A 14,335-nucleotide genomic window follows, 5' to 3' on the forward strand; every position below is an offset into this window, starting at 1 on the left:
TTGATGATGGAGGACAACCTGGAGAAAAAAAACCTGGAAAAGGAAAACCTTTAATGATAAAAGGAAAGTTTAATATTGAGAATTTAAGAGAAAATTTTACCGAGGAGGGATGGGAGATGATATCGCGACCTCTCTCGGCATTGTATACTATAGAACAAATTGGTGATTTTGCGGAAAATTATTTTAGCGATCGAAATGAATATTTGACTCCAATAGGAAAAAAAAGATATGGGACTCGTGATAATTGGTACAGCATGGTATATAAAGTTTATACGGGAAAAACACATGTGAGTGTAGTAACGGATCCACGTTACAGAAGATTTTTAGAAGCGGCAAGAGATACACAAAGATTTAATAAGCAAGTGGCGGAAGAAAGAAAACAACAGGAGAAGGAAGAAAAAAATCTAGAGAAAGAAAGAAAACAACAGGAGAAGAAGGAAAAAACTAAAACACGAGGAAGAAAAGTAATACCACAGGAAGATATTCAACCACAGGAGCCAATATTTCAACCAGAGGAATTAGGAGCTAGACCAAAGGAAGATATTCCACCACAGAAAAAAGAAAGAAAATCGAAAAAGAAAAAAGATCAAAGTGATGAACCGATAATTGTACCCGAATATAAATCATCACCGGCTATTAGTTCGTTTACAATTGATCCTAGTGTATCAGCGGATAATTATTTGAATCCAAGAAGATTTTATTTACTTAGCCACTATGATTCAGTAGTTCAAATAGCTGCGGATGATTCTACGGAAAATAAAAGATTCTTTTTGCGAAAAGAATTTGATGCTGATAAAGTTAAAACTGTTGATTGGTATGCGATAATGTATTTTGGTAGTTTAGGAAAACCAGTAAGATATTCCGATGAAGATTTTGGGAAATTTATATCGGATGTTGGTAATTACAGAATAGAGTTATCAGAGGGAAAAGCAATAGCAAGAGCAAGAGCAAGAGAATTTTTAGCAACACCTAAAAAGGATATTCCTGCATCAGCATACTCCTACCTCGATCCATTACCTACAGATGTTTCTACTTTATTACAACCTCTTCCTCCTCGTCCCACTCCTCTTTCATTACCTACAGGTAAGGAAAGTTCGCCACCTGAGAGAAGTGGTACTCCTGAAAAGGCTCAACTGAGTAATCTTCTTACTATAAGGGAAAAATATCCTAAACAAGATAGTCCTACAAGGGATTTGCCACCGAAGTCATCGTCATCAGGGACATCTTCAACGCCGTCAGACGATTTATTCTACGTAACGCCATTACAATCTCCAGAAACAAAAAAAACAGGAAGTGGATATTCAGTTTGTCCCGATAGTGTTGTCAACGATGTATCTCGCCTCGAAGTATTAATCGGAGGAAAGCGAGCCGGAAATAACTCCCGTGAGATAGTCAACGAAGCATCAGATATTTGTCAGCGATTATTCCGTGGTGGTATCATCGATTCTCACATTTATAAAGAGTTTGTCGATGAACTCATCGATTAAATCAACACAATTGAAATAATATGATTATTCATAAACATCAACGCAGACCTAATCAGGTCCGCATAGTAAACTCTCGATTGCCAGTATACAAATATATTCACGGTAATGGATTCGGCGATATCATTGGAAGTCTTGTCACGCGAGTAATACCTAAAATTGGACCCGTGATTAAGCAATTTGGGTTGAAAGCGATAGGAAAGATAGGTGAGACTGCTGTTTCTGGTATCGGTAATTTGGCCAGTAAAGGCTTCAACGTTATCAAAGATAAAATATTAAGTTTAGTACGTAAAAAGCAACCCGTCAAATTACCCATTACCAGCGAAATGCCACCCGAAGTCAGTAAGGCCATAAATGATGCGGCAAATAAAAAAATAAATGATCTAGCACAGGAAGCTGCTATAACAAATCTAGCACAGGAAGTTGCTAATACAAATCTAGCACAGGATGTTGCTAAGAAAAATCTTGTAAATACAAGTTTTGTTTCAGGTAGTGGTCTTCGTTTTAGACGATATTATTAGTAATAAATGTTCGCACAAGTGTCAAATGAAGTATTTGATATGGACGAGCCAGTAGGTAGGGACACATCAGTGCGAGATTTTCAGTATTTCTCGTACGATGTAGTTGAGCCAGATTCAAGAAATCGGAAGGAAATTCAAGTCCACGATACAACAAGATATTTTCTTCCATCTGAGGCGTATATCGAATTTGTTGGAAAAATTGTAAAGGCAGCTGATGGTACCAACTACGATGCAAATTTTGGTGTTGGTTTTGTCAATAATGGTATCATGGCATTATTCAAGAATGCCACTTACATGATTGATGGAAGAGAGATTGAATCAATTACGAACAACGTTGATATAGCAACGACTATCATAGGTCTAGCAAGATACTCGGATGATTTTACCAGATCAGCCGGTCCTAGTATGATGTTTGCCAAGGATAATTCCAACTACCCTGAACATTTACCATTTGATATCGGTAGACCGGTAGACCCCGCTGGCCAACCCGCTGATGTTCGTTCAGCGATGATTGCCCCCAATGGCAATTACAATCTTGGATTTGCCATAAGAAAAAATATGTTGAAGGGAGATGAACGAAAATTCTCCTGTGCAATTCCATTATCTCATATTTTTGGATTTTGCAGACATTTCAGAAAAGTTATTTACGGAGCGAAGCATACAATATCTTTCGTTCGAGATGCCAATGATGACAGAGCCATTTGGCGAGATCCTGGTGATCCTGGTAAAGTTGTCCTTGAAAAAATTACCTTGTGGATGCCAGCAATAGTTCCATCGATGATCATAGAAGAAAAATTATTATCATTTATGAATCAAGGAGGAAAATCCATCATGTCTTGGTTGACAACAATGACTGACTCCAACGAAAATGTTAATATGGACGGAATTTTTACCTGGCGAATTGCTTCACAGCAAGGCTCTTCCGCACCTAGACATATCTTTGTTGCTCTGCAAAGCATGATCAGAGACGATCAATTACATAGTAACATGATATTCGATCGATTAGAGGCAACAAACGTATCGTTGAGAATAAATGGCCAACAGGAGCCATCCGAGGAAATAGCCATCGATTTTGAGAACAATTCGACGGCACGCGCGTATCATCGATTACTAAGTTTTATGGGACGTGATCAAAATATTGATACCGGATTGCAAATATCACAGTTAGATTTTAATACTCTCTATCCCATCTATTACTTTTCCCTGGAACATCTCGATTTAGTAAAGCAGTCGGTTGTTGATATTCATTTCAAAGCCAGAATTAACACGGGAGGACCAGCAAGAGCCATCGCAGTAATTCTCAGTGATAGAACGATGATCCTGGAGGGTATCAGTGGTAGAATGAGAGTTATCGATGCACCCGTAGAGAACATGTAATAAATTCTAAATTTAGATTAAGTGATTATTAATATGCCATACGATCACGTCAGCGTAACTCTGACCCCCGGTCAGGTGAAAAAACTTCATGCAGCAACAACAGCACGACGAGGTTTAAGTTTAACCTTAAAAAGTAATCAACTTCACGGTGGACCTAACAAACTATCGTTAACTAAAAATCAACACGGACATTTCACCAGAGCCAGATCAGCAAATACTGGTATTCGCTTGAATCTCTCGATAGGTGCAATCAGAGATATGATCAAAACTGGCGGTATTTTTCCTTTATTCGCCGCTATTCCAGGATTAATAGCTGCAGCGGCCCCCATGATTGCAAAGGCAGTAGGATTGGGCGCACTTGGAGGGATAGGTTCCGCATTAGGAAGGAAGGTCGTCGGAGGAAGATATCGCAAAAAAAAGGGAGGGATATTCCCCCTTCTCCCCCTTCTCACAAAATTGATGCAACCGCAACAAGGATCAGGACTTTACCTAAGACGACCCCCGTACGGATCCGGTCTAAGTCGAGCCTACCAGCCTCAAATTTAGATTTAATCAGTGAAGCAAAAAAAAAAGAAAATAAAATTTTTCAGAGGCGTATTTATGCGAGATCAACTACCGGATAAACCAAATCCTACCGAGACAGGAATAATAAATCTTGATAAAAATTCCGGCCCTGGCACTCACTGGGTTGCTTACGCGATTAATCCTCGCGAAGTTATTTACTTCGACTCATACGGATTAGCACCACCAAATGAATTTATCAAATATGTGTCAAAACTAAAACTTCCGGTTTGGTATTCAACACTTCCAACACAAACATTAGCGGATCCACCAATATGCGGTCCAGAGTCAATTAACGTCCTTGATGCAATTTCAAAATCATCCAATCCTTATCGCAAAATTTTATTTGAATATACCGTAGATAAATATCATGGTTGACATTTACGGTAGATCTCTCTTCAGAAAAGAAAAAAAGGGAGCAGTCGACATCGATACATCAAAGTTTGCAACCAAGAGTGATATTAACAATCTTTTATCACTGTCAGAAGTTGATCCTGGTGAAGTTGCTGTATTTCAAAATACAGAAGGGCGATTACAAACTAGTAACGTTAAAATAACTGATATAATCAAGCGAGACGAATATCGCGATCACATTAGTCAATTTACTCGCCAATCGGAGATGGTATTAAAATCTGTTGCTGATATCGCCGATATTATAGCAAAGTTACCCCTGAAGGCCGATAAAGCATTACACGACGATCTTCAGGACAGAATGACAAAAAGACTTAACAGGCTAAATAACGACCTTAAAAAACTTGACGATGTTTTAGATAAATTTAGCAAAAAATTTGACGAGAATATAAAAACATCCAGTGATACTTCCTCCGCATCAGATAAGAAAGCCGATCAAGCATCACATGACGATCTTAGCGAGAAAATAAAAAAAATCAACGAGGAAATTACTAATATTCTTGCCGAAATTAACGAAGTAAATATCTCGATGAGTCAGAAAATCGATAAAACATCAATCGACGATCTCAACAAAAAAATAAAAAAAATCAACGAGGAAATTACTAATATTCTTGCCGAAATTAACGAAGTAAATATCTCGATGGGTCAGAAACCATCGATCGACGATCTCAACAAAAAAATCAACGAGGAAATTATTAAACTCGGTAATGTTGTTGTTCCTGAATTTACCAAGGGGATTAACGTGATGCAAGGACAAATAAAATCCATCAACGATGAAATTAACGTGGTACGTGAATTAGCGCGTCAAAAGTTAGATACATCAACGTACGACGAAAAAATTCGAGATTTAAACACGAAACTTCTTGCTGCAACAGCAAAGATTGACCAATCCGACGATAAAACTGGTCACGCCACTGACGTAAAGCAATTAGGTAGGGAAATTATCGAAACAACCACAAAAATTAACAATATCAACACAAAAATATCGTCAATGAACCTTGGAAGATTATCGCGAATTTCGATACCAGAGGAAGTAGAAACAAAAAATCTTACCTGCAGTGTGCCACTTGTGGTAGAGGAACGAAAAGAGGCATGGTGGACACCCGTGAATAACACATTTAAATTTAAACCGCCAATTAGTGGATATTATCGAATATTTATTCAATCTCCGGTAGGTTTTAAAATAAAAGCCGCAGGTGGTAAAATTTTTGGTGAAAATTTTAATTATGTTATGTACACAGGTTACGAGACTACATTTGTGCTGGAACCACCAGATAGAACCAATATGGGACCGTTTGGTTATAGTATAGTTTTCGAATTTTTGTCGGGATTGGAAACAGTTGGTGTTCCAGATGAAATTGATGAGACGGTAACTATCAAAGTAGGAAATTACCAGGAATTAATCAAATAAATAACTAATAATGACCGCATCTGATTACCGTTACAATCAGGCGAGATCATGGCAGGATTCGTTGCGAAAACAACTTGACGATTATCAGATAAAAATAAATAAATACCAGCGCAAATTAGTTATCATTGATGTTGCTGTTTACGCAGTATCAGCTGTGGTCGCTGGTGCAGGAATAATTCTATCCGCGGTAACAATGATAGCGCCAATCGTTGCAACAATAATAATCTCGTCAACAACAACAATTGCCGGTGTTTTAAATATTATCGCAAAAAAGATATCCTCGTGCACAAGTGAAAAATTATCATCATATAAAAATAAACTAACTAAGGTAAATGATGCGTACTCGAAGTTATCACTGTTACTTTCTGAAAGTCTCAACGATGGTATTATATCCGATCTAGAATTTTCTGCAATGATCAGTATTTACTCGGAGATTGAACAAATGAATATTAATAATGTCCGAGTTAGCCAAGATCGTGACAAACACGACACCGCCGACAACAACGTTAATATCGCTAAGTTCAACGAAACCCGAGTTTAGTATTAATTTTTCAACACCAATTAGCGTTAACGAGATTGCATTAACACAGTTGCGTGTCTACAACAGCTGGCCTAATGTTAGATCGACATCATTCGGTAATTTGATGTCAAATAATTCACTTGTTTTTGCAAATAAAAATAAACCCGATGGAACACCCGATTGGATCGTCGTTGGTATACCAACCGGTAGTTACGAAATTGATCAGCTGAATAATGAGTTTACCACTAGAATATCAAATTTAACCGGCGATGCTACTCCGGGAATAAAGATATCTTCACATGATCCAACACTATCGTCAATGATAGAAGTGAAATCACCGTACGTGGTAGATATTTACCAATCATCGATCAGGAATATATTAGGTTGGCCCGAGGTCGCACCTCTGATAAAACCAAAGAAATCGGATGTTATTATTCCAGGTTGGTATGATGAAACCCTTCCAGAACTACCGGAACCAAAAAAGGAAGATTTTACAACCGACGAAGGATGGTATGGAGATATCAAACACAAACCTTTGATCCACAGCGCCATCAATCTCATGAATAACCACAAATTTAACCTGATAATATTCGCTTTCACTTTTATTAACGAAAGAATTCTCTCATGGCTGCCTCTTCCTAAAATCCCCCCAGATGTGAAAATCTTCGACGCTACCCACATTAACAGGATAATAACCCCCATAGACGGTATCTTGGTAAGAAGAACCCTCGACGAGTTTATTCAAGAACACGAATTACAATTAAATTTATTGCGAGGATCATTTCATGAATGCATCCTAAATAAATCTGGTTCATGTAGCGAAATTATAAAACACGTGAAAATTTTAAATCAACTTGCGAATGATATTGAATATTATCATGATATGTTTATTCGGGCGATAGTCGACGATATATCAATTGCCGAATATGTTCTTCCTATCAGCAAATTCGAGTTGATCAAGAACTCAGGTGAGAAACAAAAATTCATGAGAGTATTTGAATTAACCGAGGAAACACTGCCAAATTTCAAATTTCCCAATTCTGATTTTGATGCGATGAGAAAATCCGTCACTGATACCATTGATGATTTATTTCCGAAATTACATGCCGCATGGACCAAAAAAATACATTCAGAATTGATTCTTAAACACAATAACGATCCTGACAAAGGTGGACGACATATATCGCCGGGTATCGTTAATATAACGGAAGTTATCGCGATTTATCTTCACGCGGATGTTGTCGAGGGTAGCTATAATGTTGATTCGTCAGTGTCGAATCAAGCGAATCAGGGTTTTATATTGTATTCATTTTCACCTAGCGCATCTCCCGGTTATTTGATAATCAAGGAGCCAATGAATCCGTTTTACCTGCGATGTCATAATCGATTATTGACAAGAATAAATTTCAAACTAACGGATCAGAAAGGAAATTTACTTGATATACGAGGAGAAACTGTAAGTATCAATCTTTTGGTGAAATCATAGATTTTTAAATCGCAAGTGAGATTTTCCAAATCTATCTCCGTGGGAAAAATGGGCGAAAAAAATAAATAAAATCCAGGGAAATTTTCAAAATTAATCTTTTTTTTTGTTTTGCGGAGATATTCAATTATTCTTCGTCACTCTCCGAATCAAATATTATTGGTACATAGGAGAATTTGATCCACGAATCAGCATCATAAGAAAATGTTGCGTTGTATTTTCCTTCTGCCACAAATTGTACTGATCGTGGTTCAATAAAGAAATGTTTTGCTGCTGCACTCATCGATGTAAACGCGATTTCCTCACCTGTTGCCTGATTCACTGATTTAACAGTCTTCGAATAATTAGGAAATCCACGGTTATTACCAAATCTTGAATTTTCACTCTGGGTTACCGCGCGCAGATTGGAAAGTTTATTGTTAAGTTTATTACCGTCAATGTGGTCGATAACAAGTCCGATCTCTATTGGTCCTTTGTAGCATTCGAACACAAATCTATGATTCGAATAACATTCTGTTCTTTCATTTCTTTTATGGACTGTAAATTTGAGATATCCCGAATTACAAATACTACCAACACGTTTCTTTGTTTTGATGTTTCTGACATTACCATCCTCAGATGCTTCGTAACCTTCGATGATGGGATGCGATTTATACTCGCATGTGATTTTCATTGTGGGAATCGCTGATTTCATTTCCATATATGATATTCTCTTTGTTTAAATCGTAATTTGCTTTGAAACGATTAATATAATCTTCTTCGCATTTTATTACCGAGGAGGATCTTTTCTCATAATATCTTCGTAATTCACGATATTTTTTCCCTCCACAAGAGAAACATAATCTTGTTTTTCCTCGAATACCAACTTGGCAAACTAAACATCGTTGTGGTCCTTTGTTGCCTCGTCGAATTTCGTATATGTGAGCACCACAGTATTCGCCTCTGCAGGATTTATCACATGATTTTGTTGATCCAACTGTTATCCACGCGCATTGCTTCATTATATTTAGATATTTGTCTAAAATATAATAATGGATTTATTTGATCTTGATGAGGCAGAATATATCATTCCTGAAGTTGATAGTGCGAAGAAGGAATTTTTTGATGATGGAGCGATTCATGTTTGGTCGACATGGAAAACTAACTTTGTTGATGCTACGATGAATTTCGAGCGAGCGAAAAAGATAATCGAACATATAAAAAACTCACACAAAGAAGAGAGATTTATTTTCGGAATAAAATTTATTGCACAAATGCCCGATGACATTTGGATTATTCGTGATAAACGAGATCCGGTACGCGGCGGTAAGAAAAATGTCATTCTTGATAAAAATTCGAAACCGGGATTGCTGCTGGGGATTGATGGTCCTTATTATGCTAGGGCGTATCCTTCTAGTGCTGTTGTCTATGGAATTTATCGGCTGAATAATAATCCTGATATGAAAAACCTACCTGCGATGAGGGAATCTCCGATAATAAATTGTGTAGCTGAACGAGTTATCGAACACATGAGGAATGCTCGTCGCGGATCTGGTCTGACTCAATTGAGATTGGATAAAATTAATTCATGGGCAAAGACAGTTACTGATGGCGCATCAATCGATGATGTTGCTGCGTTAAGTAAGAAACTTAAATTTCCTATTACGGTTAAAACACTATCGGGTGAAATATTATATTCATCGCCGTATAATTCTCGAGGAACACCAATCGAAATTGTTGATCATAATTCACATGCGTGGAGTCAGTCGGTAATGATATTCCCGCGAGATCGTGTTGTTAAGTTTTATCCCGTGGAATCTGGGAAAGATAGTTCCGATGCAATGTTTAGATATATCAAACTATTAGCCAAGTCCGATCCAATATCGATTTGGTTATTTTCTAGCGAAGAAAGATACGATCAATTTATCTTACCACGCGGAGATATTTACCGAGATGAAATATTACATGAATCGATGAAAAATATCGCGGAGAAGTATTCGTCAAATCCAGATCAGTTACTGACAAATTGCTTTACTGTTCCGTCTGTTGCTGCTCACGCTGCTAGAGAAAGAAATTCGTGGAAACCTACAAGAAATGAATTTCTCAATGATATTCAACTTAGCTGTATCGAATACGGCCATGGAGGATTATGGAATACCAAATACTATTTCGAAGATATGATTTCCGTTGATATGAGCGCATGCTATCCTGGAAGTTTCCTTGGGTATGGCGATTGTGCAGATTACTTTGCTAAATTTGGCCATCCTACCAACGAGATGACGAGAGTTGCAATTAACGGACCGTTACCCGATTTTGTAATGACAGGATTCGCTCATGTTACTTCATTCGAACTTGCTGAAAATTTGCATAAAATTTGTTATATTTGGTTTGGTCGGCATTTATCTCAGCGAAGATGGGTCCCTACGGTATTGTTGAGATATATGTTGGATTCGTCGATGTTAATATCATTGACGGTAAGTGAAGCAATTATATCGTATAGAAAGCAGACCGAGGTGTGGTTACCCACGGATTGTGAGAACGCGAAAGATATTGGAAGAAAAATAATTGGTAAATTTACTCAAGGAGGATCAGTTGATCATAAACATCGCCACGCTAGGTTATTTATCAATGATGCCGAGATGGATTTTATTATTGCCGATACAGTATCGCGTGGAATATTTTGCAACAGAGAAAATATTATTATTGATGGAACGAAGTTAGGTACAGTGATCACTTATCTTGATGGAGAATCAGCACAGTATACTCATTTAAGATCATCAATGCTCGCTTATGTGAGTATTAATTTGCTGTCGATGATAAATAAATTTTCTGATATCGCGGTAAGAGTTGCAACGGATTCATTTTATATCGATAAGAAATATCAGTGCAGGCTAGAAAATTTAATCACCGATGGTTCTTGGGGAACCTGGAGAATAAAAAACGAGGATATTCTAGATTATTGTGAGGACGCGGATGTAGAAGATTGCGATAAATTTCATAAAGATAAATGCGATGAAGTATCAACAGCAGTATCAGTGTTCGATCCGATTTCACGAAACAAATTCGTTTACCTAAATGGTCCTGGTGGTAGTGGTAAAACAACACGAGCAATAAATTTATTTTCAAATTCTGATATGATCGTGTTGACTCCAACTCACAGATTAGCGAGAGAAATAAAACAACGTGGCGTTAATTCTTGTACTTATCATAGTTATTTCAAGTACAGCGGTGGATTGTGGGATCCGGCTCGAATGGGAAATAAATATATCAACAAGATTATAATATTTGATGAAATTTGCACGGTAAATTTAGTTGTGTTAAAATCATTCCTGAGTTGGCTAGAAGAAAAAAATACTGCAGTAATAATGTGCGGCGATCATGGACAACCTGATCCTATTGATGGTGAATCTCCTCACAGGTGGCTTAGAAATTTTGTAGATTATTATGAAGAAATTGACGCTGATTATAGATCTAATGATATTTTACTGACCGAGTTTAAAAAAATGATTCGATTGCAACCTAATAAATTTCAATGTGATGTGATGAGAAAAATAATCGACGAAACTTCGATGGATAATTTTCTAACTTTGTGGCGTCCAGATCATCTGATTGTTGCTAGCAGAAAAATTGTTCGCGATGTTATTCAGGAAATATTATTCAAACTTCATTGTGATAAATTTCCAACATTGCAGGTGCCGTTGTGTTATAGGCCAACTGATACTAGGAAACAAAATATCAATGTTATTTTGCCATGTGGAGAAGAAAAAATATTAGTTTTGAATGATATTATTTTCGTTGATATTAATCTTGTCAATGATGCAATAAACGCAGAAAGATCGCCATGGAAACTCGGATACGCAGCAACGATACATTCATCACAGGGATTAACAGTAGATGGCCAGGTCTGGATCGTCGATGATAGAATTTCCTGGTCAAATTTAGTTTATCTAGCCGTGTCTCGAGTAAGAAAATTATCTCAGTTAGGTAGAATTAAATTTCACATTAACGACGATGGTGGTAATTGAGTATCCTTTGGTATTATTTGTAATTCTTCTTTGGTAAATCCGCGTTGTGGCGCTAGTGAATCTAGAAAATAAATCGCTGGCCTTCCTGATGATCTTGTTACAGCTGATATTTTATGTGTCGTAACACTCCAGTTTGGATCAGTTGCTCTTTTTCTGCCACCCTCGGCTTCTCCCTCCTTATATAAATATCTGACCGTGACGCTACCTAACACAGGTGGAATAGTAGAATCTCGCTTTAGTGGTATATTTGGTTTTGTAATTGCAGTTGCGGGTTTCATTGATATTGTTCGTGTTACTTCGTTATTTAGCGCATTAATCACGTGAGGTAATCTTGTTACCCAATCGTGAGATCGTTTATCTTGGATAAATTCTCTCGCGTACTGATATCCGAATAATCGTTCTGCAAGAGTTTTATTGAATCTCTCAACGATAGCTTGATTGTGATGAACACCTACAATACCGCGACGGATTTTAACATTATTCTTTTTCATCAGTGAAGTAACCGCGCCAAGAAATTCTCGACCTGGATCAACCTGGAGAAGCTTCGGCCATGTTAATGGAGATCGTGAATAAATTTCGCTAAACGCCTTAGCAATATCTGTTGCTGTTTTATTCGATAACGGTTCCGCTTCCTTGTATCTGCTAGCAATATCAACAACCGTCAGAACATATTTGTATATAACTCCGTCAACGGTATCGTAAGGAAGAAACATAAGATCAGCCTGATGGACTTCATTAGGGACGCTGACAGAGAAACTCGCATATGATATTTTCTTAGGCGGAGGAAGATAAATTTGCCAAACTGCTTGCCTCGATAGCCACGATTCAGCGATAGATTGCTTTACTTTTGCTGCCTTAGCAAGTTTGGCTATTGCTGATTTTCCTCGCCAAAATCCTCGCGGAGAATAATATATTTGCTCCATTATAAATTACCAGCACCTAGTACTAATTTACCTTTCATTGCTCCTTTTATTAACCAAGTTGCCAATTTCTCTTTGAAATTTTTATCAGGAATAGCATCTATTGCGTGAATTAATTTAATATCAGCAAGATGTCTTTGTTGTAAATCTCCGCTGCGATATGCAAGATCGTGATAGTAGCATGCGTTATCGATAGCGTTTACTGGATCCTCGCCAGGATTTGGTTGATTATTATCGTTAAGTCTTATATCTAGCCTTGTACCAGGTCCGCAGTAATTATATCCTGGTAAATGTTTCTCTCCGGGATATTTCGCCCAGGGAGCTCCAGGCAGATTTGTTAAGGAGGTTGCGATATCTCCTCCGGTTCTACTTTTTTTTTTACAAATCTAAACTTAATTGTCTTACAAACTTCACATTCTCCCTTGATTGCATTTCTGTTGTTGCGTGTAACGACTTCGATTGGATTTATCGTAGCAGTTCGAGTGCGACACTTAACACAATATGAATCCATAATATTCTAATAACATGAATGTAATTGATTTTTCAGCCACAAAGAAACGCGAGCAAGTAAAACATATCGAGGCATTACCAAATTCGATTAGAATGATAATCATTGGACCGTCGGGATCTGGAAAAACGCAATTGTTGTTGAATTTGATAATGCGATGGTTAAAATGGGACAAATTGTATTTGGTTGCGCCGTCTGTTGACGATCAGCGATGTTATAAAGTACTAAAGGAATTTAGCGATAATACTGAGGATGGCACAATAGAATTTATAACGGATATCAATGAAACTCCATCAGTGGAAAGTTTAGATGGTGATGCTAATAATCTTGTTGTTTTTGATGATGTAATGCTGGATAAACAAACTAACCCAGCTAGGATATTCTCGCGTGGCCGACATAAGAACACCGATGTGATTTACGTGACGCAGCGATATACGCAAATTCCGAAGGTTATTAGAGACAATTGTAATATTTTATCAGTTTTCAATGGCGTTGATACTCACACGCTGAGGAATATTCATCAAACTTGGTGTAACGGCGACATGGATATAAATAAATTTAAAAATTTCTTCAGTCACGCTCAAGCGACACCGCACGGTTTTGTCACGATTAATCTTCATGATCCGCGTAGTAGATATCGAGTCGGTCTTGATCAAATTTACTCATAAAATTGCAGTCCGAATTTGCAATCACAAACAAATTTTACAACACCCCCCCAAAAAAATGCTGCTTTTTTTTTATGTCTGAAAATGCACTTTGGGTTGAAATTTTGCGGATTAATTTGCGTAGGAGGCGTTATTTCTGCTTTCTGAGGTTTCTACGGAGAAATGTTTGGTGGGAGGGTTAAATTTATCTGAGCCACCTGGTCTGTACGACTTCCCTGCTGCTAACACCCTCAAACAGACCAAAATCGACTTAGTCGTTCTCTTCCAAAACCAACAAAGACACTGATTACAGGATCATTCTCCTGAAAGGTGTCAACACCAGAGGACTTTCACGTGAGGTACATGTGAAGTCATACCCTGGTGCCGCCATTGACAGTCTCAAAAAAGAACTGAACAAACTTGACCTAAATAATTACCATACGATTATTGTACAAGTAGGTGAAAATGACGCTGATAGAGATCTGGAAATA

This window comes from Sinohyriopsis cumingii, chromosome 7 (assembly GCF_028554795.1).
Source record: "Sinohyriopsis cumingii isolate HCF-2022 chromosome 7, ASM2855479v2, whole genome shotgun sequence".
NCBI lineage: Eukaryota > Metazoa > Mollusca > Bivalvia > Unionida > Unionidae > Sinohyriopsis > Sinohyriopsis cumingii.